Genomic DNA, 27,724 nt, shown 5'->3' with positions numbered 1-27,724 from the left:
TCGGCAGTGCTTAGGCAGCTGCTCCAAATGGCCCACCTAGGGGTGCACTACAAATCAGATCACACAACACATCCCCCTTTTTTTTAATAAAAACATATTTAATTTTTCAGGGTCTTTTTTTTCTTGAAACATTTTTTCAAGCCAGCTGCAGCTGCATCCTCCATCTCCTCAAGCCACAGCCTGAATTAGTATCCATTTAAATTACTAAGACAGATATCCCAAGTTTTATGTTTCATGCTTACAGCCAAGCTGAGCAGATGTGATGCATGTTTACAAATGCAGAGACATTTTGGGAGTTGCCCTGTTTGATGTCTGGACTTGTTTTGTACACACTCCTCATATTGCTGAGAGTTCTTGGAGGAGGATCCTTCCATGGTGACTTTACTAAATGAAATAAAATTAAGCCTCCTTCTGTTTAAGTCAAAGAGAACTTGGCTTAAAGCTTTTTTTCTTCCTTTTTTCCAGTTGCAAGATATCTCTTTAGCCTATATCTAACTGTGTCATCAGTAATTAGGCATGTGAAGGAAATCAATCTCAACAGGGATGTAAGATTCAAAACCTGCCAGTAAGCAGTAGATAACAACTCTTTTTAAGCACAAGCTCTTCAAAATTATGCTTATTAGTGGAATACAGTTTCTGAGTCAAACTCCCAGATAACCTAACAATAATTAATTTTGTTGGAAAGAATAAGCCTGAACTGTTGTGCTGACCATAGGAATACAAACCACTAAGATAAAGCCTGGACAGAGTTCCTCTAGGCTGGGAAGTATGAACAGCAGTGTGACAATTGTGAGGAGGGACAGCAATGTAAGAAGCAAACATACCAACAAAACCCAAAAAAACCCTCCTAACAGAAATTTAGGCCTTACTGTCAGCCAGAAAGGAACTCTGTTCCCATTAGCCTGGAGATTCACAGTGTCCTGACCAGGTACAAATCACAAGGACCACTTTGGGGGAATTTGTTTTCTCCAGCAATTGTTTGCATCAAAAAGTTTTCTCTGATAGTTACTGGAGCTAAGATTTCTCACCCAAGCAGACAGGAAAACAAGGGAAAGCATGGATATTTTGTGTACTATTTATACATGTACTTCCATATCTGTGTACACACACAAACATGCAAACGCTGAGAAGGTCAAATGTGGAGCTGAAAAGAGGCAGTGTCCCTTCTCTGGTTAAATGTCTGCACACATAACATCAGGTTCAAACACTGAGGTGATGTAAACTGGAAATGCTTTGTATAAGTCAATAGGGCTAGGCCATTTGATGTTCATCCAAAATATCTTCTCTAAGTATGTAGGCAGGCCATGCCCTAAATCTGAGCAGATCCCCTGGGTCAGAGGTAATTTACAAATAATCAATTTTACTCTTTTTTTCCTTCCACCTGGAGCTTATTAATCCATAAAATTCTGAAACAATGAAAACCCACTGCAGTGTATTATTAGATTTTGAAAAGTCCTGCATTCAACAGTTGGAGTTGGAGTTACTTCCAGGAGTTAGATCAACCAAGTTGCTCTAGCAACACAGTTCTTGAGATGCAGTCAGCAAACCAAAACTACAAAAACAAAGAACCCACAAATCAAGCCCACAAGGACAGGCAGCTAGTTCCATTGCTTCTGACAGCAAGGTAGTTTAAGCCCTGCTTTCATTTGGCCATGTGTGTCCTTAGTGATTTTGAAACTGGGAAGGACCTATTAGATATGTTGAATTGGGGTACTGCCAGTAGCTATTGCTTTCAAGACCTTTACACAGTGAGATGGGAAGAATGTGTCCATGAAATAGATACTGGACCCTGTGTGTTTGTGCATGTGTGCATCAACTTCAGAAGGAAAAAGGCCTGAATGAGTTAGATCTGTAAACTTAGCTCCCTTTGGGAAAACTCCTCCTCCAGAAACCTTCTACTTTTTCAGAAAACACACATTCTTATTATTCCAGCTCTCTCATATATTTTATAATTCTGACATGCAGTGAGATCAGTGTCTACATTGGCATGAAGGACTCCTGCAATTATGGCACAAATGAGGAATAAAATATCAAGACTGCTTCACAGATACACAAACTGATGTGTGGGAAGGTTTAACATGCTGCTTAACATTCACAAGTAAGAGTGCAGGTGTACCCAGATACATCTCTATTTGCTTTTATAGTTTTCACTTAAAGACTTCATTTAGTCAAAATTCTTCTATATCACTTGGAAGGAGGCACTTGGAAGACACTTGGAAGTTGAAAGGACGTGACAACACTTTGCCTGTCTGTTTCCATCTTGCATCCATACCCTGTGATTTCAATTCCACCTCCACATTGGGCTGAAGAGGAAGATAAACCAGCTGCCACTCCAGAGCATCACTCTGATAGGGAGGCGAAGACATTTGTGGATGAAGAGCAGCTCAGAGGACACAAAGCTGACCACTGGTCATGCTGCATTGCTTGCTGCACCCCTTGACTCTGTGCCACTTCCAGACGTGCCTTGTAGCAGGCTCCATGAGCCCTTTTATCAGCCCTGACCCCCAGGAATTGCCTGTCTTTGTGGTTTTAGAGCTCCCTACTCACTCCACAGCTGGTAATGGAAGCAGCCCAGCATCTGGAACAATTGACAAGTCCTTATTGCCTCCCACAGAGTGGGGTGTGCCTTCCCATCCATTTGCTCTCTGGACCAGGGGTGTGGGAGGGGACAGGGGTCCTTCTGCACATGGCAGCCGTGGCAGCCGAGCTCAGCTGGGAGGCGCCTGCAGCTCCCAGGTTCAACCCCTCCACGTCCAGCAACTGGAATTTCTCAGATGAATGCTCCTGCCCTGGAACTCACTCCCCTTGGCAGCTGCTCAGACCTTGAGTCTAATAACCTTCAGGGCACCATACAAACTTCATTCATTTTGTTTAACCTTTGATTAACTGGGTTTCTTCTACAATTTTCTCTGGGATTGAGGCCTCCATGGCAAACAGGAGTGAGAATCAAACTTCTTAAGTATTTCTGCTAAAGACAGCAGGGCAACAAGGTACCCCAGGCTATCTAAACCAAAAAACAGTACTGAAATGTGTACAAGAAAACAACCTTAACATTGATAAACCTAAAAACACTGTCTGTAAAGAGTTGACTGCCTCTGCTTGTCTCTTTGGCGAAGAAAACATTTCAGACACAGAGGAGGGATATAGCAAAGGGCCAAAATAAAATGCAGAATTAATCTCTTTTTTTCTTTAATTTGTAAAAACACCTGCTGTGCTAAGGATGCAAGAAAAAAAATTTCTTTCCTCTCTGAGCAAATGCTAGAGCTGCTGCAGAGCCATTTTGCAATTATGAATACAAAAGCAGGTGGTTTATCTGGTAGTCAAGCTGTGGGTATGATGAAAGTCGGAAGACTGTGGTGCTGGCATACGCATGATTGCCTGTGCTGTAGCTCACCCAGTCTCTCTTTATTTTCCATGTCATGATTTTGTCATGAAGATTCTGAACCCCTTGCCTGTGGTTTCAGATCATCTCCTGCCTCAAGTGAAGGGACTGCCTCAGGGAAAGACAGCCTAGCTAAAGGCTCACGGCCTAGTTGCCAGGATGAAGTAGGGGAGGGGAGAGGTTTAAAGGATTTTAAAGTGTTCCCTGTAATTTGACAATTATTAATCATGTTCCAGCTCTCTTAGTGCCTCCAGCTCCTTCATAACTTGGTATGTACCTGCAGAATTCCAAGGGCTTCTATGGAGCTGCATAAGGTGAAAAGAAAAAACCCTGAGTTGTTCCCAAAGCACTTCAGAAATTATTGGTGTGATTGTGGTGTTGAGGTTTGTTGAGCTTTTTCAAAAATCCTAACAATTTCTGTGGCCCAAAGCAGGGTAGAGCTGACTTTCAGAGTCAGCATGGTTGGAGCACGTTGCATTTCCTCAAAGATAAGAGAGAGAATCATTTCACACTTTGCCCGGATTTGCAGTAACACTGGAGGTACGTGAATCACAGCGATAAATGTTGCAATGCACAGTGGACTCCTGATTCAAAGTCTTCCCTTTATGAAGCTTTCCTATCTCTAAGAGAGGATGATGTAGCTCTTGGGTAGATCCCAGATGTGGGATCCCACTTCAGCACAAACCACACTGAGATGTTTGTGGCAGAGATGAGTCCTCTCTTCCTGGCCAGACAGTGCAAACACAGCTCAAACCTGCTCCTCACCTTTGGGTCAGACCTGGTGAGACCTGGAAAAAGGAAGAAATGAGCACTACAACTTTTTCTGCCTCAGCCATAGAAAAGGACAATCTGTGCATGGCTAACACCTGTTAACCCAGCCATTAATGGTCCATGCACTGGGCTTTCAACTCTGCATATTTTCAGTTTGATCCCCAGTAAGGCAAGGTAGCATCCACAGGCCAGGATGGCCTGCTGGCTGTGGCCAGCATCCACAGCCACAGATATGGCCTCAGTGTTTTGGGAGAACCAGGCAAAACCCTGTGACTTCAGAATCTAGATCTGCATCCATATTTTGTAGCTACTGCCCAGGCCTGCTTTACATTAATAGTTTTGGAAAACACCATCACAAGAAGGGAAAAACAAAAGTTTCCTACTCTGTGTGATGAAGATCCCACTTGGGAAATCACCTACCTCACTACTCCTGCAAACAAGATGCCAGGCATAAATATTTTACCCAGATGAAAGTAAATACAGATCCTTCTGCTAAACCTGCAGCTCCAGACAAACAGAAAAAGGCTTAAATGAAGGTGTGAGACCAAAAATGAACTTCAGCAGCATGAGTAGGCACAGTGTTAGGGAGCACAGGGAAGCAGAGGTGAAATCATTTAGCAAGAGTACATGGTGGGAACTTAAATGACTCACAGGAGCAGCAGCTTTCATTATTTCAAACCACTGAAAAACACCCTTGGTCCCCACACCAGGGTGTGGCTGCACATATTGAAGTTGTCTCAGGTTTCAAGTGGTGGAGGCATCAGTGGGGCATCTGGGTACCCCTGGGACTCCTCCCTGGCCCTTGATCCCCAGGCAGGGTGTCAGGATCTGCACGTGCTCTGGAGGGCTGCCCGCATTCCTGATGTTTCAGGCAAGCCATGTGGCGGGGGAAGGCAGCCCCCTGCCCGGGGTGCACCCCTACAGGGATCCACTGGCAAGGGGATCAGCCTGTGTGCTGCTGTGAAGACAAAACTTTGATCTTTCATCTTCTGAAAAAAGTAAAGTGCTGGGAAGAATAGAGAGGGGAGAGGAGGTCACAGAGCATGTAACCACCCAGAGATATTGCCCACCACCTGGGAATCCCCCGAGCATGGGAGAGGGCTTCCTTTGCCAGAAAGCTCAGCCAGCTGTTTTCCCAAAGGGCTTGTTGGGGTTACAAGTATCTACACATAACAAGGAGCATCTTTTAGCCTGCTCTGCTTTATATTAAGGGCTTAGTAAGCACTTTCTTAATTAATTTAGTGACATCTTTCCTTCATTTCCCAAAGCCAGTCACCCACTGAAATTACTGACCTTAGTAAACACCAAAAAAAGAGTACCATTCTTTTCACAGAAAAGCTTGGCATTAGTTCCCACTAACAACTGCAGAATCCTTATGGAAGAAGCCAATTAAGCAATAAAGCACAATAAAGTACAGCCTATTACACTAACATAATAATTCACACCTACAGTATTGCTACTAGAATCACACCTGTAGTGTTGCATAAAGCCAAAAGCCAGGAACTGTTAAAACAAGCTAGCCACTTTATTATTACAATATAATTTCTGCCTGGAGGTACACTGCAGAAAAGATAAAATATTGGTATGTGCTCTTATTAGAGTGTGAACAAAAATCTGGGGTTTAAAAGGGAAATGAACAGTGGTTTAATAGTAAAGTCCGATGGAGCTTGATTAATTTAAAACTACACAAAGCCAAATGCTGAAAATTAGCTAGTGGGGTGGGAGTCTGCAGCAGAACAGGAAAGGAGTGGATGAGGTGACACCATGGCATCTCACATCTGGTCTGTGGCCTGCTATCATGGGGCAGGTATTTAGCTGACCTTAACTGAAGGACCTCATTGAAGCCAACAGAGCTATTATGTACATAGAGCTAGCTGCTGGGCTGGAAGTAATTTGATAGAAAAAAAATTAAGTGCTTAGTCTAAGTATCTAGCATGCTTTCCCTTTGAAACATCCCCCAGTGATAACTATCATAATTATACTTCCTTGCTCAGGTTGGTTGCAGAGGAATTAGGCAGCCATCACCCGTTCTTGCTCTGTGAAGAGTTTCAGCTGTGTTAAAGGCATGGGACATGGCACTACCCAACCGTGTCAGCAGAAGGTCATTCCATCCTAAAGCACTCCTAAACAGGGAAGAACTAAATCTAAAAAGATCCAGACCCCTGTCTTATGGCACTCCCCAGATAGTCCAGAAAACAAAAGAAATGTGTTGTTTTCTTACAGCATGAATGGGGCTGGATGTTCCCATTTCCCTTGGTTATGACCCTAATTGGACCTGTTCCAGGATATAAATGCGGGAATGGTGCTCTGGTACTTGGGAAGTACCTTTTCCATTTAGAATTGCGGCCGGCCAGAGAGCAGATGTAGCCTGCTCCTGCTCCAACACCTGGCAGGTTCTGGGGGCTCCTGGGGGAGCTGAATGCTGGCACTCAGTGCACCTGTAACAGTGCCTGAAGCTGCCCCTGGCATTACAGGCAAAATAAAGGCATTGCCATTCCCATGCACTGGCTAAGAAACCTGCTCCTTACTGGGGGCTCCCTTGGCAGGCTGGGGCTCTCTGGGCTCCCTTGGCAGGCTGGGGCCCTGACTAACAAGCCCTGCAGATTTTGCATCTCCTCATGGCACTGACAGCCCGAGGTTGGTCACCTCATCCCTGCTGTCACATCCTCCTCCTGCCTGGCCTCCCTGGCCCCTGCTTTCCTGGCTGCCTGACAAGCTGCCACACAAGCAACCTTCCCTTCCCTTCCCAGTGCTCGGACCTTGTCCCCAGGTGGCCCTGGGCGGCGATGGTCACACCAGATCTGCTGTGTGGAGGCTGCAGCCTGTCCCTGGTAACACTTTAACTCTAAGCAGCCAGGCAGGCAGGTGAAAGGTCGGGGTGGTCCCTGCATTGCCCCTGCTGACAGAGTCCATTTCCCTGGTGGGGCACGCCAAGGTCCCATGTGCAGTCAGCCTCCTCAGACCGGGTGTCCATCCTGCCCACGTCCTAGGTGCATTCTGGATCCCAAGAGTACCTTTGGGACAACAGCTGGCATGATGCTTGCCCACCACCAGATGCAGAGCACTGGAGGGCACTTGACCTCAAGCCATGTCCCTGCACCCTAGCTGGCCTCTCAGATCTCCAGACCATGCCAGTCTCCAGGAGTTCATGTGTGCCAAAACCCAGGGATCCAGGCACTCCCTGAGGAGCTGAACATAGAACCTGGTGGAAGCCCCATAAATTACAGCCCACAGAGTTATTTGGGATTACCACTAATTAGTTAAAGAAACATTACCCTCTGTGATTTCCATGGAGACTCGGTGGCCCTAGCCTCCACTGCTTCTCTTTGGAGCTGAGAAGTTATCAGGGGCACTTCCCTCAAAACTGGGTTGAATTGCAACATTTTTCTGTGGCAGTGTTTGCTTTGGTCTGAGGATTTCTGTGTGCAAAACAAACAACAAAAAAAACCAAACCCAAAACACAACAAACAAGTAGATAATTTCTAGGAACAAATTAATGTGTTTAGGGACCAAGTTGGAAGAAGGGGGTGAGGGAAAAAAAAACAAAACAAAACAAAACAAAACAGTGAGGGACTTAAGAAATGCCTGGAACATGCCCAGAGCTTGTCCTAAAGTGAAATGGGGTGAAAAAGGGTCAGATCTTTTTCTTTCAAATTTGTATTCTACCTGTTTAAGTGGCTCCTTGAAAACTTGTAACAGCCAAAAGTGTGTTTCACTGCTCTGAAGTAAAAGCAATCTGGTCTTCCTCTGGTGTTTTTTTATGAAACATCTCTTTACAAAGGTATATGCTGTGCTCTATTCATCTCCCAAGCAGCACTACTGAGCTACCACACATACATACAATTATTTCTAAAACCTAGGAATACAGGGAATACAGGGGAAGGGGAGTGACATTCTGTACACTCTTTTTTTTTTTTTTTCCTTTAAAGAAGCCATTTCTAAAGATGTGGCAAGGGGGGAAAAAAGCGCAGAAAGACACATTTTATATTAAAACCAGATGTGGAAAAGGGGGAAAAAAATTAGGTTTGTGCCAACCAGCATCAAGGAGAATTTTTGCGTTTCAGCTTCGGAGCTGAATCTGCAGCACGCCGCGCCACATGCTGATATCCGTCAGTGTAATGACTACAGCATCTCAGCAGCATAACACACCTGCCAGCAGAGAGAAGGGAGTTGGTAAACTAAAATCAACTTCCTCTCTCTGTCTATTATGGTAGAACCTTTTGGACAGTTAGTGAAAACTGGTTCAAACTGTGCTGCCGTCCAAACTTCAGACCCATTGAAAAGCCTGCCTTGGCCCCAGGCCAAAGTCCAGTGTTTTATTACCAGTCTCATGTCTTTCTCTCCCTTGCCTTCCATTACCCACTTATTTTCTTTAGCTTTTTATTAAAAAAAAAAAAAAAAAAAAAAAAAGTATCCTTCTAGTACAAGTATCTTAACAAATTCTGGTACATGTCACAGACCTCGTTAATTGATTCCACATCCAAAACAGAAGACTTGGGCTATTTTTGTTGTTCAAAGCTGTACATTGGCCAACATCCTCTGCATATAATTAACCCCCTATTTCCATGGAATCTCTGCATTAACTTATTACAGACTCGGTTGGTAATGAACTCCTGGGAGAAGTCCACACACAAACATTGGCCATTGGCTTTGCTGCCCACGTGGACTAAACAAAAATTAATCTCATCTATTTGGTTATTCATTTGGTGTCTTTAAATTGGAGGCATTTTTCTGCTTCGTTTGATGCACACAAAGAAAGAAGGATCTGGCTACTGAACTTTATCCAGAAACATCCATGTGTGGAGCAGATTAATGGGAACTTTTCATACCCATAATAGCTTTACAGCAGCGAAGTAGAACACGCAGTTCTCCCTGGGTGAGTATAATGCTCTGGGAGACAGGGAAAACAAATGTGGCTAGAAGATAGTAATGTTTTGCTCATCAAGTGCTGGATAGTTTAGACATCATTAAAATGACATGTTTAGAACTGAACCTGGGAGGAAACTCACATTTTGTTAATGTGGGGGTTTTTTGTTTTGTTTTGGTTTGGTTTTTTTGTGGTGCACTCAAACTTTTGGACACTGAAATAAAAAGAAGGATGTGACAGATAGAGATGTCCCAAAGCAGCTGCTGGTATCAAGTGACCACATGTAAAATGGTAAAAGGGAATTGACAGGCAGACTAGTAAGGAAAAGAAGTGGAAGCAGCAGGGATTACTGACTCTACCCGCTTCTCACTGGAAATGGTGTTTTCTAAATAAAGAGAACAGAACAGACATTTTTATATGACTTATAACAACTGGTAGCAACCATCCAGCTGAAATCCCAGAGAGCACAATCCCTCCTTCTCCAGGCTTTGCACTGACCACAGCTCAGCCACCTTACTGCTGTGCTTTTCCCCATGGGATAAGGCAGGGTAAGAATAGCAGTGTCCTCTGGAAAATGCTCTGAGAGCAACTAGAGAAGAAGACCTTAAGTGGATAATTCTAAATAAACTGACTTCTCCTCTGCCTCCTATCTACCTCTCAAACTCTGTCTCAAAAAGAGGGTGGTTCCTGGGTTTTGGTTGCAGTCTTCAACAGCAATCATCACTATACCATGTGGGGATCTCTCTGCTCCCTTGGGCTCACATGGAGGTGTCCTGAAGAGGTGTCATTGGGACTAATGGTCTCTTCTCCCTGCCATGGACATAAAAACTGATTCTTGGCATTAACTGGCTTTGTCACGTCAAAAGCATCAAGGTCATTCCATCTGTGCTAAGGAGCTTCCTCAACCAGACCCTTACAAATTCATGCTCTAACTTTTGTGAACAGTACTAATCCCATTTCTTGCATGAGATCCAAATGTAGCAAACCTGCCTTTCCCGTAAATGCCCCTCCCTGCCTCTCATGTGATTTTGATTCTATTTAGAAAATACTCATTACTTGGAAAGGTATTTATGCAAATTTTCAGTTGAGGGTGTGCCATGTGCTGTGAAAAACCTCAGTACTGCCTAAGTCACCTCCTTGTACAATATTCCTGCTGTTGTAGGACATTGTGGAAGACAAGCAGAACTGGCCACATGCTTCAGAGCCCTCAGGATTTCCCCTGACAAGTGCTCCTCTTCCTGCAAGCCAGGGATGGAGCCCCTCCAAGACCAGCCCCTCAGAAGTGGCCTGAGCAGACTGAAGGACCACATGTAGCACAGCCCATTCCTCACAAGGGAGCTGCTAGCCAGGATCAGTGCTGGACAAAACCTCTGCCTTTCTCTGCAATGCCATCATTTTCAGACCGAGCTTTTCAGGCTCACCTAGCACTTGCTCAGGTGATAAAAGGTTGAGGTGGCAATTCCTTGTCTAACAGCACCCTAGCCAGCTGGATTAAACTTCCCTGGCACTTGTCTACGTGCATCAAAGCCTTGCAGATGAGCAAGGGCAGATGGGTTTGGAGGAAGGTGAGCATGGTGGCCCAGCTCCTTCTTGGAGGCATCTCTTCCCTTTCCCCCTGACCTTTCCAGCCAGCATCCCCCCAGGGAGCAGGGCTGAGGCAGCAGCCAGCTGTTCCCTGCCACATCCCCAGCAGCTGCTGTCCCCCTGCCACCTCAACATCCCACAGGCATGGTGAGCTACATCAGTGGGAGAGCAGCCAGGGGTCACTGGTCTACAGCAAGAAGCAAAAATGGTCAATGTGCCATCAAAAATGGTCAATGTGCCATCTCTGCAAACAGGCTGGAGCCCCACAGTGCAGGAAACACACATGGGTGAAGCCCCTCAGGGAGGAGGGGACTACCTGCCCTGCACCTCAGCCTTGCAGAGGGAGCAGCAGGAGCTGTGTACCTTGTAATACCCGTTTCAGATGCACCTGAACAGAAAGCATTCTAAATTGCTGAAGGGCCTGGGAAAAGAGAGAGCATTCACAGCCATGGCCTTAAGTGCTCTTCACCTGAAAACCACCTGCTGAGATGTTGCCATGACTCTCATGGCAGTGCCTCCAGGGTGGTGTGTCCTGGGGTGACATTGCTATTCATCTCCTGCAGTTTGAAAGATGAGCAGCAGGACTGTGACTGGGTGCCCCATGCTTTCTGTGTCGTTGTCAGGCTGGACAGGGAGTGGATAGGCTTTGTTCATCCAACAAAGGTCTCCAGTCACTTCTGACAGGCTGCCACAACCTACTGGCTGACATCTCCTGCCAAAAAAGAAGGAGAGCAGAAAGCAAAGGGTGTACAGAAAATAGAAATCAGGCTTGAGGACAAATACCAAAGCCAGTGAGGATGTGGCTGAGACCCACCCACTTCTGCAAAGCAGCTTTGCAAGTTCTTTTGCCACCAGTATTTAACCAGTCAACCAGTTCATCTAGTCAGCTACGTCAGCAAACACCTCTGCTCCAACCACACCACTCTGGTCCTCCAAGCAGTTGCTGCTCAGCCCTGCTCAGGCACACCACTGCCAGCTGGAAACACACTGGCTCAGGTGCTGAAGCTGTGCAAAAGAGCAGCAAGGCACAGGGGATCAGCAAGCTGCTGGAGGATGACACAAGTTCACCAACACAGCTGCCCAGCTCGCCTTCTTCCAGGCACAGGGTGCCTTTTCCCAGGAACAGGGTGTCTCTGGCTACATTACAGAAGGCAGAGCACAGCTAAGAAGAGGAAGCAAAGCAGAAGTGTCACGTATGCTCGCTGCATCAAACCCAGCATCTGAAGGACACTGATGTCATTGACTGTACATAGATAATTTATGCAGGCAAACACATCAGCTGGACGTGTCCAGGCCCATGTTCATTACCAGCTTGGAGATGAAGTTGGTGGGATTCCTGCAGTGCTGAATTACTTGGCTCATTGCTAGCACACATTCTCACATACGAGTTTTTGCACCAGAGTGCAAAAAACATTGTGTAAGAGTTGTGACTTTAAGATCAAGATTGCACCTAATCTAGCAGTCTTTATTTCACAGTTCCCATGAAAACAACAGTGTGATTGCCCTTTATTCAACATTTACTAATGCTTCTAAAATACTGGGAAGAATTTTGCTAATCATCCATTTCCTTACACTTCACAAAGGAGCTGAAATAAACCCTTAAAAATTAAAAGACGTGCAACAGCCAGTGGAGGTCTGTAAGCTGCACCAGTTAAGTAACCAGCCAGCAGATTACAGCACAAAAACCTTTTCAAAGGGAACTCGATAGCAGAGCATCGGTGAGAACTCCATGAATTGAAGATCGCTGAGTTGCCTCTGAGGGACAATTTTGCTGAAAGTCAGTGAGACCCTAGGGAAGAGATTTAGGGAATTCACTTCTCATTCAGCCTAAAGTATTCTCAAAGCAACTTGGATATCCACACCAATATCCAAAGCCTCCTGCTCAAGCACCCAAAATTCAGACCACCCACAGCTTTCGCACACATTCAGGCCCCCAAGGAGAAGCGAGCCTTGTCTAGTGGATCCAGAGTTTCCCACTTCTCTGCTTCTCATATTTCCTTACTCCATGGAAACTACCCTCAGCACAGGAGGGAGCTGCCTGTATTAGCAGGGAATGCAGCCTGGAGAGGAAGACAAGGAGAAAGCAACTCCTACTGCTCTTCAGCCAGCCCCAACCATCCTGCAAGCTTTGCAAGGCTCTGCAAGGAAGACCATGAACCTCGGGGAACCTGTGGTGCATGTGATTGCCAGGTGCCATCTTCCCAGGAATCTGGTGAAGGGCCAGCTGATGAAAACAGTGACCAGGCAGCACACTGGAAACTCTGGGATTTCAAAGGCTTCCTTGAAGTTTGAAACTTGATGGCCTCCATCACACGCTTCCCAGTCAGACTTCCCAAGATCACCATATATTGTTTTTCTTTACTCTTTATGATGCTCTGGACGAAAGATACCAATCCATCTGTAATCACAGAAAAATAATATTATAAAAAGTCCCAATAAGCTGTTGGGACCCAGTAATTTCTATGAATTACATTAAGTTCAGGAAAGAAAAAACAGGAAATTGACCTACAGTAAAAGCAGACAATGCTGTGTCAGGAAAGAATAGAACTTCCCTATTTATCAAGCTGGGAAATGTCAGCTGGGGTTTTAAAACCCAACCTTTATGTGTCAAAAATGTAAAACTCACAGCAGAGCCAGGCTTCCAAAAGTTTATCTACACAGTTGCAAGCCTTGTATAGACATGATGAAGTTCTAGCAGCTCAACAAATGCCACAATTTTTACAGTGAGTTATTCAGGCCAGCTCTGTGAATATGTATTTAATTTTCAGTTTATTTTGCTTTAGATTAAAATTGACTTTAAAATCAATTATTCTGGTTTCAAACCAAGTTGTCCACTTTGTAACAATTTTAAACTTTGCTCTCAGTCGTGGAAAATGACTTTCCCACAGAGCAGAGGACAAGACAAGTTTTATTTCACACTTTTGTTTATTTGTGAACTCCTGTGTGGAGCTAGTCTTATTTTAGAATAAAAGCACTCATGCAGGGACTCAAGTAACAGGAGATTTAAAGCTCATATAATTATTTCTGAACATTTTGTGTGTACACCAGCTCTGTATCACAACACCCATGCTGTATGCCAGCTCTGACGTCATGACATAACTCGTTGTAATAGATTATTTGGGGATTAAAACCAAAACAAACAGGTATTATAAGGAAAAAATATTGCCACATGAGGGCATGCTTCGTCTCTTTCAAAAGCTTGCCTTTTCAACTCAAATCTAAGTCAAGTAATATTTTAAGACCAAGTTTTAGAAAAAGGAAAACTCAGGTTTTATTTATGATTTGCTAGGTTTGTAACATACCAATTAAGTGCAAAATTAGCACAAACTTTGAAAAGAAGCATTCTTTGCTTCCATCCGTGGTCACACTATTTTCCTGTGGTGACAGCAGCATGCACTTTGGGCTTAGGGCAGAGGAGATGAGCTATCTCAATGCATAATACTCGTGTTCTGTACCACGCTGTACAAAATGAGCACAGCACAAAATCCAAACACAAAGTTATGAAAGACATAAATTTCACCTTTTGCCCAATGGGAACAGCTTCCCAGCCGACCAGGCACGTCAAGGCAGAGGGAGGCACCTCATACTGTTCTCTTGCAAAAGAAGGGCAGGGTTGCAGGGTTCCCCAGGGTTTCCCAGCTCCAACACACCACTGGATCAAACTCCTCCCAGAAAAGTCTGAGTCTGCAGCCCCTTGACCGTGAGATTGCTGCCAAACCTGCAGCAGACCTTCCTGGGGATTCCTCAAGTCACATGGTCACCCCAACAAAGTGGTCCCTGCTAAGTCCCTCTTTTAGGCAACACTACCATCATCAAGCTTTCAGAGCCTACCAGGTCATTTGTGCTAACAGCTCAGAAATTAATTAGGTCTGCAGACCGTACTGCAGACAGGCAGCAAGAGGTTAATATGTTCACCTAGACAGCTGCACCAGAGCAGGAATCCTCAAGGCCACAAACATTCTCTGGTCCTGAAAGAAGGATTTTGGACACATGGTGGAGCACAGTGATTAATTAGGAATCCACAGCATCCAAGTGTTTGAGTCACTACAAGTAATTTTTCTTCTAGTGAGTCAGAGTATCTGCATATTCTTTCTTCCTGGAGACTTGAGTACTTAAACATGCAGCATCCCACTCCGGTATCACATCTGTGTCATGGAAATGATTTCACAAAACATTAGGATTCTCCCAGCTAATTCTGTTCTCTAGTCTATATCCACTGATGCTCAACATGCTACAGGATCTGGCTTGAGGTGATTTGTTGAAATCAAATGGGAGGGTGTTTTCCCACATTCCAGAGGAGCAGGGTCACACACAGAGTTCCAAAGCCTGCCACTCACCTGGCCTGGGCTCAGCCATTCCTGCCAGAGGAACACCAGCTCCTGGAGCCTTTATCCTTGGCTGATTCAGGGAAGCAGGAAGCTGCAGAGGCTGTAGCTCTCACAGCACACGGCTGCACAGTTTTAGAAGTCTGAGCTGGTGCTGACTAAGATGTTCACACTGACGATAAAAGCCAGCTCACAGGGGAAATCTTTCTTCAGTTTCTCCCTTTATCCAAGAGATGTAAATTCACTGTGTGTGTCTTTCACCACCGCACCCATGCTCCAAGCTGACTTCATCTGGCCACAAAATGACAGATGAAACACGAATGCTCCCATGCTTGTGAAGACAGGTGCAGTAAAAGCCTTTAGGTGGAGCAGTAAGTAAGTTGAGAGACGGGCTTTTAATCCGATGATGTGGAAAATACTGAATTCCCACATATTTTTGTTGTTGTAAACATCTTTCAATCATAAAACTGAAAGATGCCAGGCTTTATGTTCTCACTATAAAATATCACAGGAAAACGCACCGTGTATTAGATGGGAGCATCACAGGTATTCTGTGCTACTGGTGACTACAGTTTTGCTCTTTCTTCTGTGATTGTACCAAAAGTAGTTTTGAATTTATGCCAGAGCACATACATACCTGGACATTTGCATTTGCACTATGCTCCTGGAGGGGCAGACCTGAAGGAACAAGAACCTTGGTTGTTTAGGCAGGGATCAAGTTTCTCCTTATCTCCTTTGCCAGGCCATGAACTGCTTTTTCATGCACCTCCTGGCTTCTCCACTAGCTTTTGCACTGCAGCCTGAACCCACCCCTCCTCCCAGGCCACCCCTGCTCCAGTCCTGCAGCTCCTGGTGGAGCTGTAGCCAGCCACCCCTGCCAGCTGGCTTTGGCTGCTGCCCCTTCCTCAAGGGCTTTGCATGGCCAGGCAGTCAGCAGGACCCAGAAGGGCTGCACTGCGATTTGCTAACGGGTTGGAAAGAGAAACTGGATCCCCCAGAAATAAAAGCAAGGGCAGGGATATGATCAGGCTGTCCTGCTGAGTGCTAAGGGAGAAGAGAGGTTTCCTGCTCCCTTGCCCAGCCCCTGGTACACACAGCAGCAATGTTATCTGCACCTCTGAGCATCCCAGGCTTGCCTGGCATTGGGAGATAAAGGAATTCTATCATATCTTTAAAGAGGGACAGACTGCATGAGAGGTGGCCTGTGGCCCCATCTCAGAACTGGCAGGAAAAGGTCAGCGAGTGTGTGGGAGCAGGAGTGAGGGACACCTGAGTCACACATGGTAAGAGCAGCCTGGCACAGGCAGTCACCCAGCTGGGGCAGCAGGATGGCCCTCCCACAGCTTCCTCTGCTGAGCAGAGTTCTGCACACAGGAATGAACTCCAGCACCTGAGGAACAACCTTCCCATCAGGCAGGGAGGGAGGTGCAGAGAGCAGGATGAAAGGGACTGTCAGCCTGAAGAGCACACAGGGGAGACAAGTAAAAATGATGGAGCTGAGCCAAGTAAATAAAAAAAAAGAACAAAGTGAAAATAAATACAGCAAAGTAAAAAAATAAATCCATAAAAATAAAGGGGAAGGAGAAGTAGCCACTTTTCTTACTGGCTCCTGCCTCAGCAGCACAGTCCTCTCCTAGCTCATGGAAGGACAAGATGGGTCTCACAAGGCCTTTTCCCTGGAGGAACATCACCCAGTGGACAGATCCCACAGCAGGAGCCTTTTGTGGACAGCAGAGGAGCTGACCTCCACCCAGAGTGGCCAAGGAGGCTGCCCCACGACCAGGTGGGTGACAAAGGGGCCGCCACTCTCCCTGGGTTCCTTGGACCCATCTCAGCCTGACCCATACCACCATTTCAGAGGTGGCTTGGCTGGGAGTCAACAGGAAATCAACACCCCTGTCAAAGGCTGGAGCAGCTCAGAGGCCACAGCAAGCTCATTGGCAGAGCTACTGCCACTACTACTCCCAGGAAAACACACAAGGGGAAAATACTTCTTTTTTCAGTTCACGCCCTCCTGAATTAGGCAGGACAAGGACATTTGACATTCACTTGCCCATCCAGGTGGCCTGTGCACATCCTTGTGGAGGAACAGTATAAAATCTTCAGGGAACATAAGAGGGCACTGGAGATGTCCTTTTTCCTATGTCCACGGCATTGGCTGGCTCACCAGCTTCCCCAAAACACACTGGTAGGATACATGTAGCAAGAGAAGGATGCAAAATCTCCAAGTCCTTGATTTCATCGGAGCTTTGGTGTTGTTTCTGACCAGCCACCACTTCAGCAGGTGGCATTCTAGCCTGTATGCCAGCATGCATACTTGGAGGTCTCTCTGCCAAAACCTGCCCTTTCTTCACATCACTGCAAGCGTGGTCTGCCTGGGGGGGTTCCCTGAAAAGGACTGAAGAGAAAGGGAAACAGCAACATTAAGCTTAAAAGGCAAAACACAGCAGGATTCAGGCACTGAACTTCCTTTTGTGCCACTGAAATTCCCATCCAAAGTCCCAGCAAAGGCAGGTTATACAAGTCAAACCTGCCCACACACAGGCACTACTGTCCCAGGGACTTTTGCCCCACTCACAACAATAAATCTGTTTGCAAAGCACCAGCTTCCTGCTCCAGCTTCATCACTTGTTGCAGCATCAACAAGCCCCCCCCCAGCTCCAAGGCTGCCCCTTGCCACTCATTCCCTCTCCTGACTGGAGCCAGCAGGACAAAATCCTGTCCATCCAAAGCATCCCCTGCTGCTCCACCGACCGTTCTCCTGCAGTGGTTGTGGCACCGGTGGCCCTTGGGAAGCCGCCAGGCTCCACGTGGCCATGGCCAAGGTGCGAGCACATTTTGCCTGCAAAAACCTGCGGCAGAGTGGCAGCCAACAGCTGGGCTGAGAAAGCTGCTGCTGCTTGCCAAGTCTACATGGTCGCCATAAAAAAAAAATATTGCCAGGCTTTTCATGGAGTAAGAGCTAAGCACGAGCTCCCACTTCAGCCCAGAGACAGCCGCGCCTGCTTCTCTCTCTGCAAAGGAGAATTCCTCTTAGACTGCACAACAGGCATAAGGGAAAGCGCACACGGCAGCAATCATGGGAGAGTGGCAAGCAGCCATCCGAACTGCTGGTCACAAAGCTGTCCAGCAGCTGCAGAGAGAGGAGGAGGGAAATGAGCCAGAGGGGGATGGAGTGGAGGAGGAGGGGAAGAAGCTTCAAAGATAGGCAGATTAAGGGCAGCCCCTCAAATGAGTCAAAACTCACTGAGACGTGGTTACAACTCCCTGTTTAGCAGGAGGCATCCACAAATTAATAAAAAGGAATAAAACCTGGACAGCTAGGAAGTCGTAGTTAATCAGATTCATACATATTTAACAGGGACATTCATCTGAATAGAGGCCTGCCTGTAGCGTGCTAGAAACAAGTCACAGTGCCTGGGAGGCTTACACAGAAAGCTTTGCTCCAGGCCAGCATGAGACAGAAAGGCAGGGGATTGTTTGCTGTGCTCAGGGAGAAAGCAGCCCTGATGTGAACAGAGAAGATGCACACGCTGGTGAGGTGCAGGGGAAAGGTTATCTCCCATGCTGGTGAGGTGCAGGGAAAGGGCATGCTCTCTGGACCCTGACCCAGGAAGGACAGGATAGACCATGCTCTGTTTCACAGCTGAAACCCGCCTCCTGGCACACACTGCGGGGACAAGCAGGGCTGCTGCCTCTGGAGCCAGGGCAGCTGAGCTGCAGCCCAGGAGACAGCACAGCTGCTCAGGGGCAGCCCCAGGAAAAAGCTTTAGCTCTTGTTTTCTGGTCCAGAGCTCTCTCTGTCAGTGCAGGAGCACAGATTTGACAAGAAGCACCAGAAAGCTTCTTGAAACATGTGCTGGGATCATGACTGACGTTACGAGGATGAGGGATGGAGGGATCACATCTCCTTTAGTCTCTCTTGCAATGGCCTGGATCTAGGCATGGACTTGGGCTATTAAACCTATTGCCACACATCCTGGTGGGTCCTTTGTGAATTCAAGCCTAAGAGAACCACGCTGCATCAAACCACATAATATCTACTGCACCTCTGTCTGGGCACTGGCTGAACCAATGCCCTTGCACAGGGCTCTACAATGGCATGTCACGTATCAGAGTTGTTCCATGGGCAGCCCTCAGCAACCTTGGTATTTGGTGTGAATCCATTAGTATAAAAACGGAAAACCCAAACTGGGTACCACTGGCTTGGGAAGTGTCATCAAACAGGGTTCCCCCTGCCTGCTGTCCTCCATTTTGCAACCATATGGAACACAAAAGCAATTGTTACTAAGGTGAGATCCCTCTCTGTCTGGCACAGCCTGTCGCAGGAGTTCTGCAACCCAGGCTGTGTCCTCACTGACACCTGCTCAACCTCAGAAACCCTCCAGGGGTTTGCATAAGCACAACTGGCTGAACTTTCCAGTGAGACACGGGAACACAGACACTCTCATCCCACAGGAATTGCTGCAGCCCTGCTGACATGAAGGCTTGTAGGTGGTGTTTCCAGAGCAGATTTCCCTCCCTCCTCAATGTGGAGGCTCTCCCTTGGGGCAGGAGCAATGGCTTTGGTCCACCCTGTGATCTGTGGCAAAAAGGCATCAGCCAGACAAGGAGAGGCTCTTATCGAACAGATGGGAGGCAGGACATAGCTGAAGAAAAAGTGGGGTGCACACCTACAGCACATGACAGTAGTACGTGATATGTTCCAGAGATACGGGGAAATTACGGTTATGAAAGAGACAGGAGGAGAAGGGAATGAAAAAAAAAGCCTTTTGGCCCAAGTCCAGGGGGGAAGGTTCATTTCTGTCATCAGACTTAATGGTTCAGCCTGGGGAGAAATGCAAAAGGCAACAGGTCCTCCCTTTCCAGAGAGGGAGAGCAGGGTCAAATGCAGCAGCACCTTTCCTCTCCCTGTGCACACCACCTGAGGCAGGAGCTGTCCTGAGCTGCCATCAGAGCTGGGTTTACAGAGAACAGCAGTGGCCTGGTGATCCCTGCATCGTGTAGGGAATCAGAAGTACTTTTGCCCCAGGCCATACAGTAAGCTCAGTAGGAACCAGTCTTCATGCATCAGATATATTACATGGATGCCACATATCCCATTTGGCAACTCCCTCACAGATTGCAAGCTTCTGGACAAAGGGACTCCAAACTCTCTGGATCTGGCACAGCACTCACTGGGCTTGAATTTAGACATACATTCTTGGCCAGCAGCCCCGAGCTCTGGGAAGGAAGCATCCTTTTTCTCCCTCTCCTCCCTCCTTCCCACTCCTGCCCCCGGACGGAAGGCACATTGGATCACTCCTCTTTGTGAGTAAGGGAGTGCTCTTCTTCTGAAATAACACCCTCTGCATGGGCAGCTCTGCTGGTCCTGCTTGTCTCAACCCACCAGGAAAAGAAACCTCTGCTGCAATACTGTTGTGCTGGAATCAAAACACATCACAAAATCCAGCTGATTTGGTCAGGATTTTCCTTAAGGAGCAAATCAGGAAAACAAGGAGTTCCTGGTAGAGTGCATTGAAACATTATAGAACATGTTTAAATGCAGCATAGCTGCTTTATTATTCCTATTTCAAAGCTACTTTACTTGTAATTTTTTCTCCTTGTATTGCATTAGGTAAGCTGCAGAACTCAAACTAAAGCTTCCAGTTATTAAAAGAAGAAGTTGGAAGTAAGAAAACTGAAGATTTTAAAATTTGCCAAATCAAATCTGAACAGTAAAAATCCTTAATAAAACCAAACCTAAATATCAATCTTCACCCTTGTATAAATATTAAACATTATTTGAATGCAGTTCTCAGCCTGTGAAATCCCCTGGTGTAGCCTTTAGTACTAGGTAGGATGACAAAACTGCTGTACAGTGTAAGAAGCTGCTATTGAATTATTGTAACTCCAGGAGGGGGTTCTACAGCAAGTACAACATTTAAATTTTTGAAAACATACATATATTCTACCACCAATAAAAGTAGGCAGCTAGGAGAGAAGCTATCTATACATCATTATTTACAGGTTTAGGAGTTATATAATCTTAAGTGACATTTCTCAGCATTCATCCTCCACACAACTTTTCAAAACAGTCAAACAACTTCAGCATCCTGTTACCTGTATTCTCATGTGCATGTCTTCAGTCCCATTGGTCTCACAGGTGTAAATTAGGGCAGGATTTGGCCCATGATATCCATAGCCCAAAAGAGTGACTGCAAACCCTTAAAGGAACAGGGGGGAAAAAAGAGACAACAGCCCTAAAATAATTAATGAGATTAGAGACAAAAGAAAAAAAATTATGTTGACTAAAGCAATGCTATATGTTAGCTTGACCCTAAATAAAACCTTAGATACTGGCTGGTATGTTCTCTGTTGAAATCACTGAACTGAACACTAAAATAAAAGCCAGTTTGGAGGGGGCAGCAGCTTCAAACCTACAGAAAGCAGCTTTACATACCAACCACAGGCAGCAAGTAAAGATCACTGTGTTTGAGCAGAAATTGCAGGAAGTGTGTGGGTGGCAATAGCCATCCTCCACACTAGAGTTTAGTGGAGGACACTGTGACCATTCCTGTGGCTGGTCCAGGAAAATATCCATGCCGTGGTGAGATACACTGCCAAGATGCATCCCTGCTTTCCAAGGGCTCAGCAGCTGGACTTGGGATGAGCCTCTCAGATTTGCCAGGGCCTGAAACAAAATTAGACGAGCCAGAAATGAAAGGTGAGATCTTGGACCAAGTACAATAGATCTTGGATCCTGTACAAAAGTCACAGAGATCAGATGTCACCCAGTGATTAGGGGAAGTTGGGATAATATCAAAGAGAAGGTAGGCCAGCTATGTCAAGAGGAAGAAAACTCCTTCAATTATAGCCCAGATTCACAAGTCAGAAGATGCAGTTTATGCTCTTGACAAAGCTGAAAACTTCCTGTGACATCTTAAGCAAACTAGTTTGCTCCTCAATCCAACAGGATAATAATTTACACAGTCCAGAGCTTTCCAGTAACTGAAGTACACAGACTTCTTGCAGCTCCCAAGGAGAAAAGTGCTCTTACCTTAAAACACACAACAAAACCCTCCCATCATCCATCTGCTGAGCACAGTGGGAATGCTCTCAGTGGGGTACCACACACAGCCAGCTCCCACGGATGTAAACCATATTTTAGTGCTTGCTCCTTAGTCCCAGCTTCCTATCCCTTATAACCATCTCTACCCACCACATTCTTCATGAATGGAAACTATTCCTATCACTATACTAGAAATAGCCAAGTAAACAGGAAAAATCCCAGAAGATTTGCCAGCAGGTGCTATGGGAGGGGAGAAGGCGCCGGTGACCAGCGGCTTTGGCAGCCGTGTAAATGGTACCAAGCACATCAATTTAGCCACCTCTCTGTCGAGAAAGTCAGAACCACAGGGATTCCTATTCAGAGAAGGCTTTCCAACACACTGTTGGCTCTTATCTCAACCCAGCATTGTTCATGCTATTCATCACAGGCCACGACAGAAATTATATCAGCATCAGCAGCAACCAGGGTAGCGGAATATTCTGCAAGGAAAAAAACAACCAAGAAAACCACCAGTGTTTACCATGAATAATGTCAGTTGTTCTACAGTTTCCAGCTTCCAGTTAGGGTTATTTGGCTCTGAGTTAATGAAAGCACTTTGGGAATATCGGCTGGAAGGAGGGCAGCATCCAGATGTATTTGACAGGAGTAAAAACCTATGTAAGCCCTACGTTTCTTGTCTAAAAGTCACCACCCCAGAATAGCTTGTGATCTAGTTATTTTTATTCAGAGAAGAGCCTGTGCCTTGAGTTTGGATCAGAGTCCAAATTCCGCTAGAGTTTCAGGCTGTTGTTAAGGTAGGATGCTCCAATCTGGCCCAGTTGGAAACAGGATGACCAGTAAATTTGGGATCTCATTTAGAGTCAGGCTCAGACATTAGAGGTGGTCCATTTTTACAGGTTTGTGTCATACAATAAATGAGCAGTTGTACATGAAAAGCAGGGTTTTTTCCTCAAGAAAGGAAGTAATTTAGGAACCATGTCCCTGTCTCCACATTTCAGGAAGGCTGCAGGTTGTTTCATGGATGCTGGGATGACTCCTAGTCTCACCAGTTGTCAGAGGTTACCATTTGATAAAGGAGAGCACGTTTCCCTAGCTGAAAATCGTAGTGGTGAGTACTGGCAGGTCTCTCTGTGTCAAAGCACTGTCAGCACACAGACACATTTACCATTAGGCCACACACAGTATTATAGCTTGCTCTGTTTTGTCTGTGCATGCACCAAGGATTCTTTGACAGTTTTCTGTGTTTTGGGATGCGGGAAGCCTGTAGGAACTACAGGATCTCTTAAAAGTCACCTGCCCATTTTCTTCCTCCTTCCTCCCACTTATCAATGATCCCTTGAGTACAGGACCTTTCTTCATTGCCCCAACTGGATATTCTTGAAGATGTTATTATAACTCACAGGTTCAGCTTTAACCACAGAAGTAATAACGTAATAATTAATATCAATTTATTGTAAATGCTTTGTTAGTAAATCTGAAAAATAATGATCTCTTAGTTACCTGGGCTTCTACCCCACTGTGTACCATCCTAGAGCCTTTGCTTACACAGGAGGCTGACACAGTTCCCAATGCACCATTTTAGTTGCTCTTGTAACAAATAAATACTTCACACATATTTTATACACATGCTTGGCACAAAATGTGGAGGTGCACATGCACATGAAACAGGATCAATATAGTCTATTCCAGTAGATGCATCCAGTCCCACACGTCTCCAGACCTGTAGGAGGCAATGCAGGAACTGTTTGTATTCTGTGGGAAAGAATTGAGCCACTTTCTCTCCTCTCCTTCTTTTCTAAAACTCAGGGTAAAGCAGTGTTAGTAAAAGTGCTCTCTCTTAAACATAAGGAATGTCAGCTGGCTTAACAAGCACCACCCTTGCCTGCACTTAGAACTATCTGAAAGGCTTCACCTGACAGACAGGAAGACCTTGGACAACCTTTTCTAAGAACAGAGCAAGGGATAAAGATGCCAACAGCAGAGGATTGGTAGCAAGCATCTGGAATGGCTGTAAAATTTCCAACCAGCTCAGCTGTTTGAAAATAAATGCCATCCACAGCCTTATGGAACTGAGCTGGTACATCTTCAGACATCCCTTACATAAATCTCTTGTACACTCAAAGAGATTTATGATAAACACTTGCTCTTTCCTTAACCTCCAAAACCTTTTCCACCTGCTGAATAACTCAAGAGTCTTTCCTCTCAGCCAGCCTGTTCAATATCTATATAAAGCCTCTGGAGAAGATTCGGTGGCACCATAGACTGACTTGTCAGCAGTACACATATGACACCCATCTCCACATTATCTTCTTCACCTCCCATGCAAATAACACCATTACTCAGCTCTTCAAGGGCTTGACTAAGATCAGCAAATGAATGAAGTTGGCAGAAGCAGAATTGTTGCAAGAGCCTGGGCTGACGATGATACAGGAAAGTATTTTACACTTTGATAATGTCCATTGCTGGCATTAAGACTAACTGAAGATTTAATCTGAATTCCATCATCCTGAAAACCCCATAAGTGTTTCTACAAAAGCTTCAATCCTTCAGCACAATTTCCAATCAAATAACTGAAAAGATTGGATTTGGCCCTTATGCTTGATTTCTACAACCTAATGGACTTAGAACAACCCATGCAAGAGTGCTTCTGGCCATTTACTCAGCAGCACAAGACCACCAAACAAGCTTAAGCTCTGTTCTTTGCTCTGTTGACTACTCAGTCCCAGCTTAAATTCAAGGGTTTGCTCTTATTTTCAAAGCCTTCATGACTTTAGCAAAAATTGCTTTAAGGGCATTCACACCTCTGGAACATGACACCGTTGAAACCTGACAGTAACACTGCTCTGTCACAAAATAAATGCCCGCTTTGGAGGGTGTGTGCACCAGGGACAGAGGTCCCCTGCTGCCTAGGACACAACCTGCAAGAGACACCCATAAATCTCAGAAGTGCAAGAACAAGAGAGAAACTCCAGCGTTTTTTTTTCCTTTCTCTGGTGCAACTATACCAAAACCATCAACATGAACAAGGAGCCCATGAGTGAGAGACTGGAGGAAGTCTGACTTCCAGGGGCCTCCACTGGAAGTTCCCTGGTGTCTGATGAGAAGGTGAGCTGGGCTGGTAGCATGTTGATGCTTCAGCACAAACAAGCTCTTTCATGTACACATCTGCCCCTCTCTCTCAAACTCACAGAAGCTTCACTTTCAGGTCTGTATTCTTCTGTCAACAGGTTCAAACTTTTGGGGAGATAAGAAGGGAAGGCACATGGAATCACATATACAGACAGACACACATAGCATGAATTCATTAATTCAGAGGCTTTGTTTTACCAGGAAAGAGTTATTGGCAAAAGCACCGTATGTAAAAAATAGGAGAGGAAATGAGAAAGAAGGATGTCAAAGATTTCTTGTGTTCATTCTCATGAGCTCATAAAATGATTGCAGGCAGATAGATAAAGGTATACAGGAACATCTGAGGAGTCATTGCTTTCCAACACACCAGTAACAGCCAGCAACTCAGAACCTGGAGAGAATCCTACAAACATTTCCAAATGACAAATGAGTCACTAATGATAATTAGATCTGACAGAAATTTATTTCCTCCTAGAACAAATCCAAAGATTGCTTTTCAATTATATGAGATGCAAAACAAGGCAAAAAGTTGAGATACCACCGAAATACACCTGAATTTATGTCCATAACTCACTGCTGCACAGGGAGAGGATGTTGTTTTCAAGTTGCACTTCCATGTTACTTTTTCATTTCCTGACCACTGCTCACTTGCAATGCATCTAGCTATGTTTAAATTCCCTGCCAAGGAAAGTAAAGCAGAGGTGCCCCAATAGGGGAACCAACCCCACATGTATCTATGCACTGTTCAGAATAAATGCCCTGACAGTGCAGAATTTTCACGATGCATCTAGAATTCCATGAATCCTCCAGCTGGTCTTGCCTGGGAGGAAAAATGTGCATGTATGAGCAGGGATACTGTTCAGAGACACCAAAACACGTTCATAATAAGACATCCTGTTTTCTCCAGCACAAAAATAAACCCATATCAGGCTTTTTTTTTTTTTTCTGACAACAACTGGCAGTAACTTTGTGCATTTCAAATGCAAGGTAGACAACTTTTCAAATGGTTAAAAGGTGTGTGAAGGTTGAAAAACTTGGAAGTCTTGCCAAAGTTGATAAAACTTTGCTGAAATTTTAAACAAAAATTTCCATGAAATTTTCACTGCAACCACCATTCAACTTGAAATCTGCCTAAATTTGTTCAGACCTTTGGGCTCATCTGACAAGAAGTAAGTGGCCAGACAAACCATCACAGCTGAAACTTGGAATCACCAAAGAGGCCCATGCCAAGCCTCTGCCTTGGTGGGGTTATATCTCGTCAGGCTCTTCCAGTGCTTGATTCCAGCAGCAACATTTGGGCTGGCACATCGTGCCAGAGAAACAGCATTTTTGTGTTACAACTGAGAAGAAAAGCAAAATAATAAAAACAAAAATTATGTCAGTTTAATCATTTGGTAAGGCAGCTAGCATCGTCATGGAAGTGTCCAAATTTTAGTGCAAACCATCCTCCTCCCTGTTCTCTCTCAGAATTCTTATCTTCTTTTCTTAAACCGACAATTCAGAAAGCAGCCAGAGTGCTGCTTCTGTTTTCCTTGTATCCTCTGCCACGCTTGCACATGTGCTTATCCAGTAACAGGCATCACTAGTGAAATGGGATTACGTTCCCCTGGTTAAGCGCATGAGCACAGCTCTGGGTGGGGCTGCTGGAGGATCAGCTCTTAATAAGGTGTCCAATTTATAATCTAGCAGGGCGAAGAGCAACTGGCTCTCAGAATGAATAGCTCTTCTGTCTCACCATCTCCTGAGGCTGGCTGCTGGGCTGGCCCGCCTCATCCTTTTTTTTTTTTTTTCTTCCTCTCTGTGTTTCTCTGATGCTGTTATTCTTTTCACCAAGTTTTTGCTGGAAATATAAAGAGGAAGGAAGACAACAAGTACCCACCCGTATCTGGTTACACACTGCAAACTGCAGCAGGATGAACAAACGCCCTGCTGGAGTAACAGGCTACAAACCCTTGCTATTTACTTATTCCAAGAAAGTTTCGTTTCAGCCTAGGATCCTGCTCTCGGGGACCGCCTTTGTGCCCAGCGATGTCTTTAAAAGGGATGCTCGGCGCAGGACGGGACAGCGGGCACGCCCAGGGCCCAGGGCGTGCAGCCGAGGGCCGGGCGGGATGCGGTGCCGGGCCGATGCTGTCCCCGCCGCTGTCCCCGCCGCTGTCCCCGCCGCTGTCCCCGCCGCTGTCCCCGGCCCTGCCGCCGCTCGGTGCCCGCGGGCCGGGGGCGGCCCGGGCGCGGCCCCGCCGGCGCGGCGGCGCGCACGGCGCAGCGCAGCGCCCTCTGGCGGCGCGCGGGGGCGGCGCGGGCAGCACCTGCCGGGAGCGCCCGGCCCGCCCCGGCTGCCGATCCCTGCCCCGCTCCCAGGGACAATCCCGCACTTACCGACCGGCCGGCGGGACACCGCCCCCGCTGCAGAAACACCCCGCGGGAAGGCCTGGCGCAACGCGTCTTCAAAGGCTGGTGGTGGCACACCCGAGCATCTCTTTTCTCCAAAGCGGTTCTCTGGCCAAAGATTCCCCCTGTCCCGGAAGGCTTGTCGCAGAGCCTCCCATACCTCCAGGAGGCACGTTTAATAGATTTCCTTTCCATGGCGATGAACTTTTGCAGCCTCTGACAAA

The 27,724-nt window shown here is 46.1% G+C and overlaps 1 long non-coding RNA gene across 2 annotated transcripts; it reads right to left on the bottom strand.

Moving 5' to 3' along the window:
• Positions 1–27,691, bottom strand: LOC139602528 (uncharacterized). 2 transcript variants are annotated; one of them, XR_011683291.1, is made up of 4 exons: positions 27,489–27,691; positions 14,125–17,327; positions 7,429–13,002; positions 1–4,170 (listed from the first exon to the last, which is right to left on the bottom strand). It is a non-coding gene; the product is annotated as an uncharacterized lncRNA (long non-coding RNA). The 2 variants fall into 2 exon arrangements; XR_011683287.1 differs by lacking the exon at positions 1–4,170 and having other exon boundaries at positions 8,531–13,002; positions 14,942–17,327.
• Positions 27,692–27,724: the final 33 nt, after the last annotated feature.

The sequence above is a fragment of the Agelaius tricolor genome, unplaced genomic scaffold, assembly GCF_023055355.1.
Source record: "Agelaius tricolor isolate 1412-34295 unplaced genomic scaffold, bAgeTri1.0.p SCAF_2, whole genome shotgun sequence".
Taxonomy (NCBI): domain Eukaryota; kingdom Metazoa; phylum Chordata; class Aves; order Passeriformes; family Icteridae; genus Agelaius; species Agelaius tricolor.
Note: the sequence above shows the minus strand (reverse complement) of the source record. Positions and strands in the feature narration are given on the sequence as shown.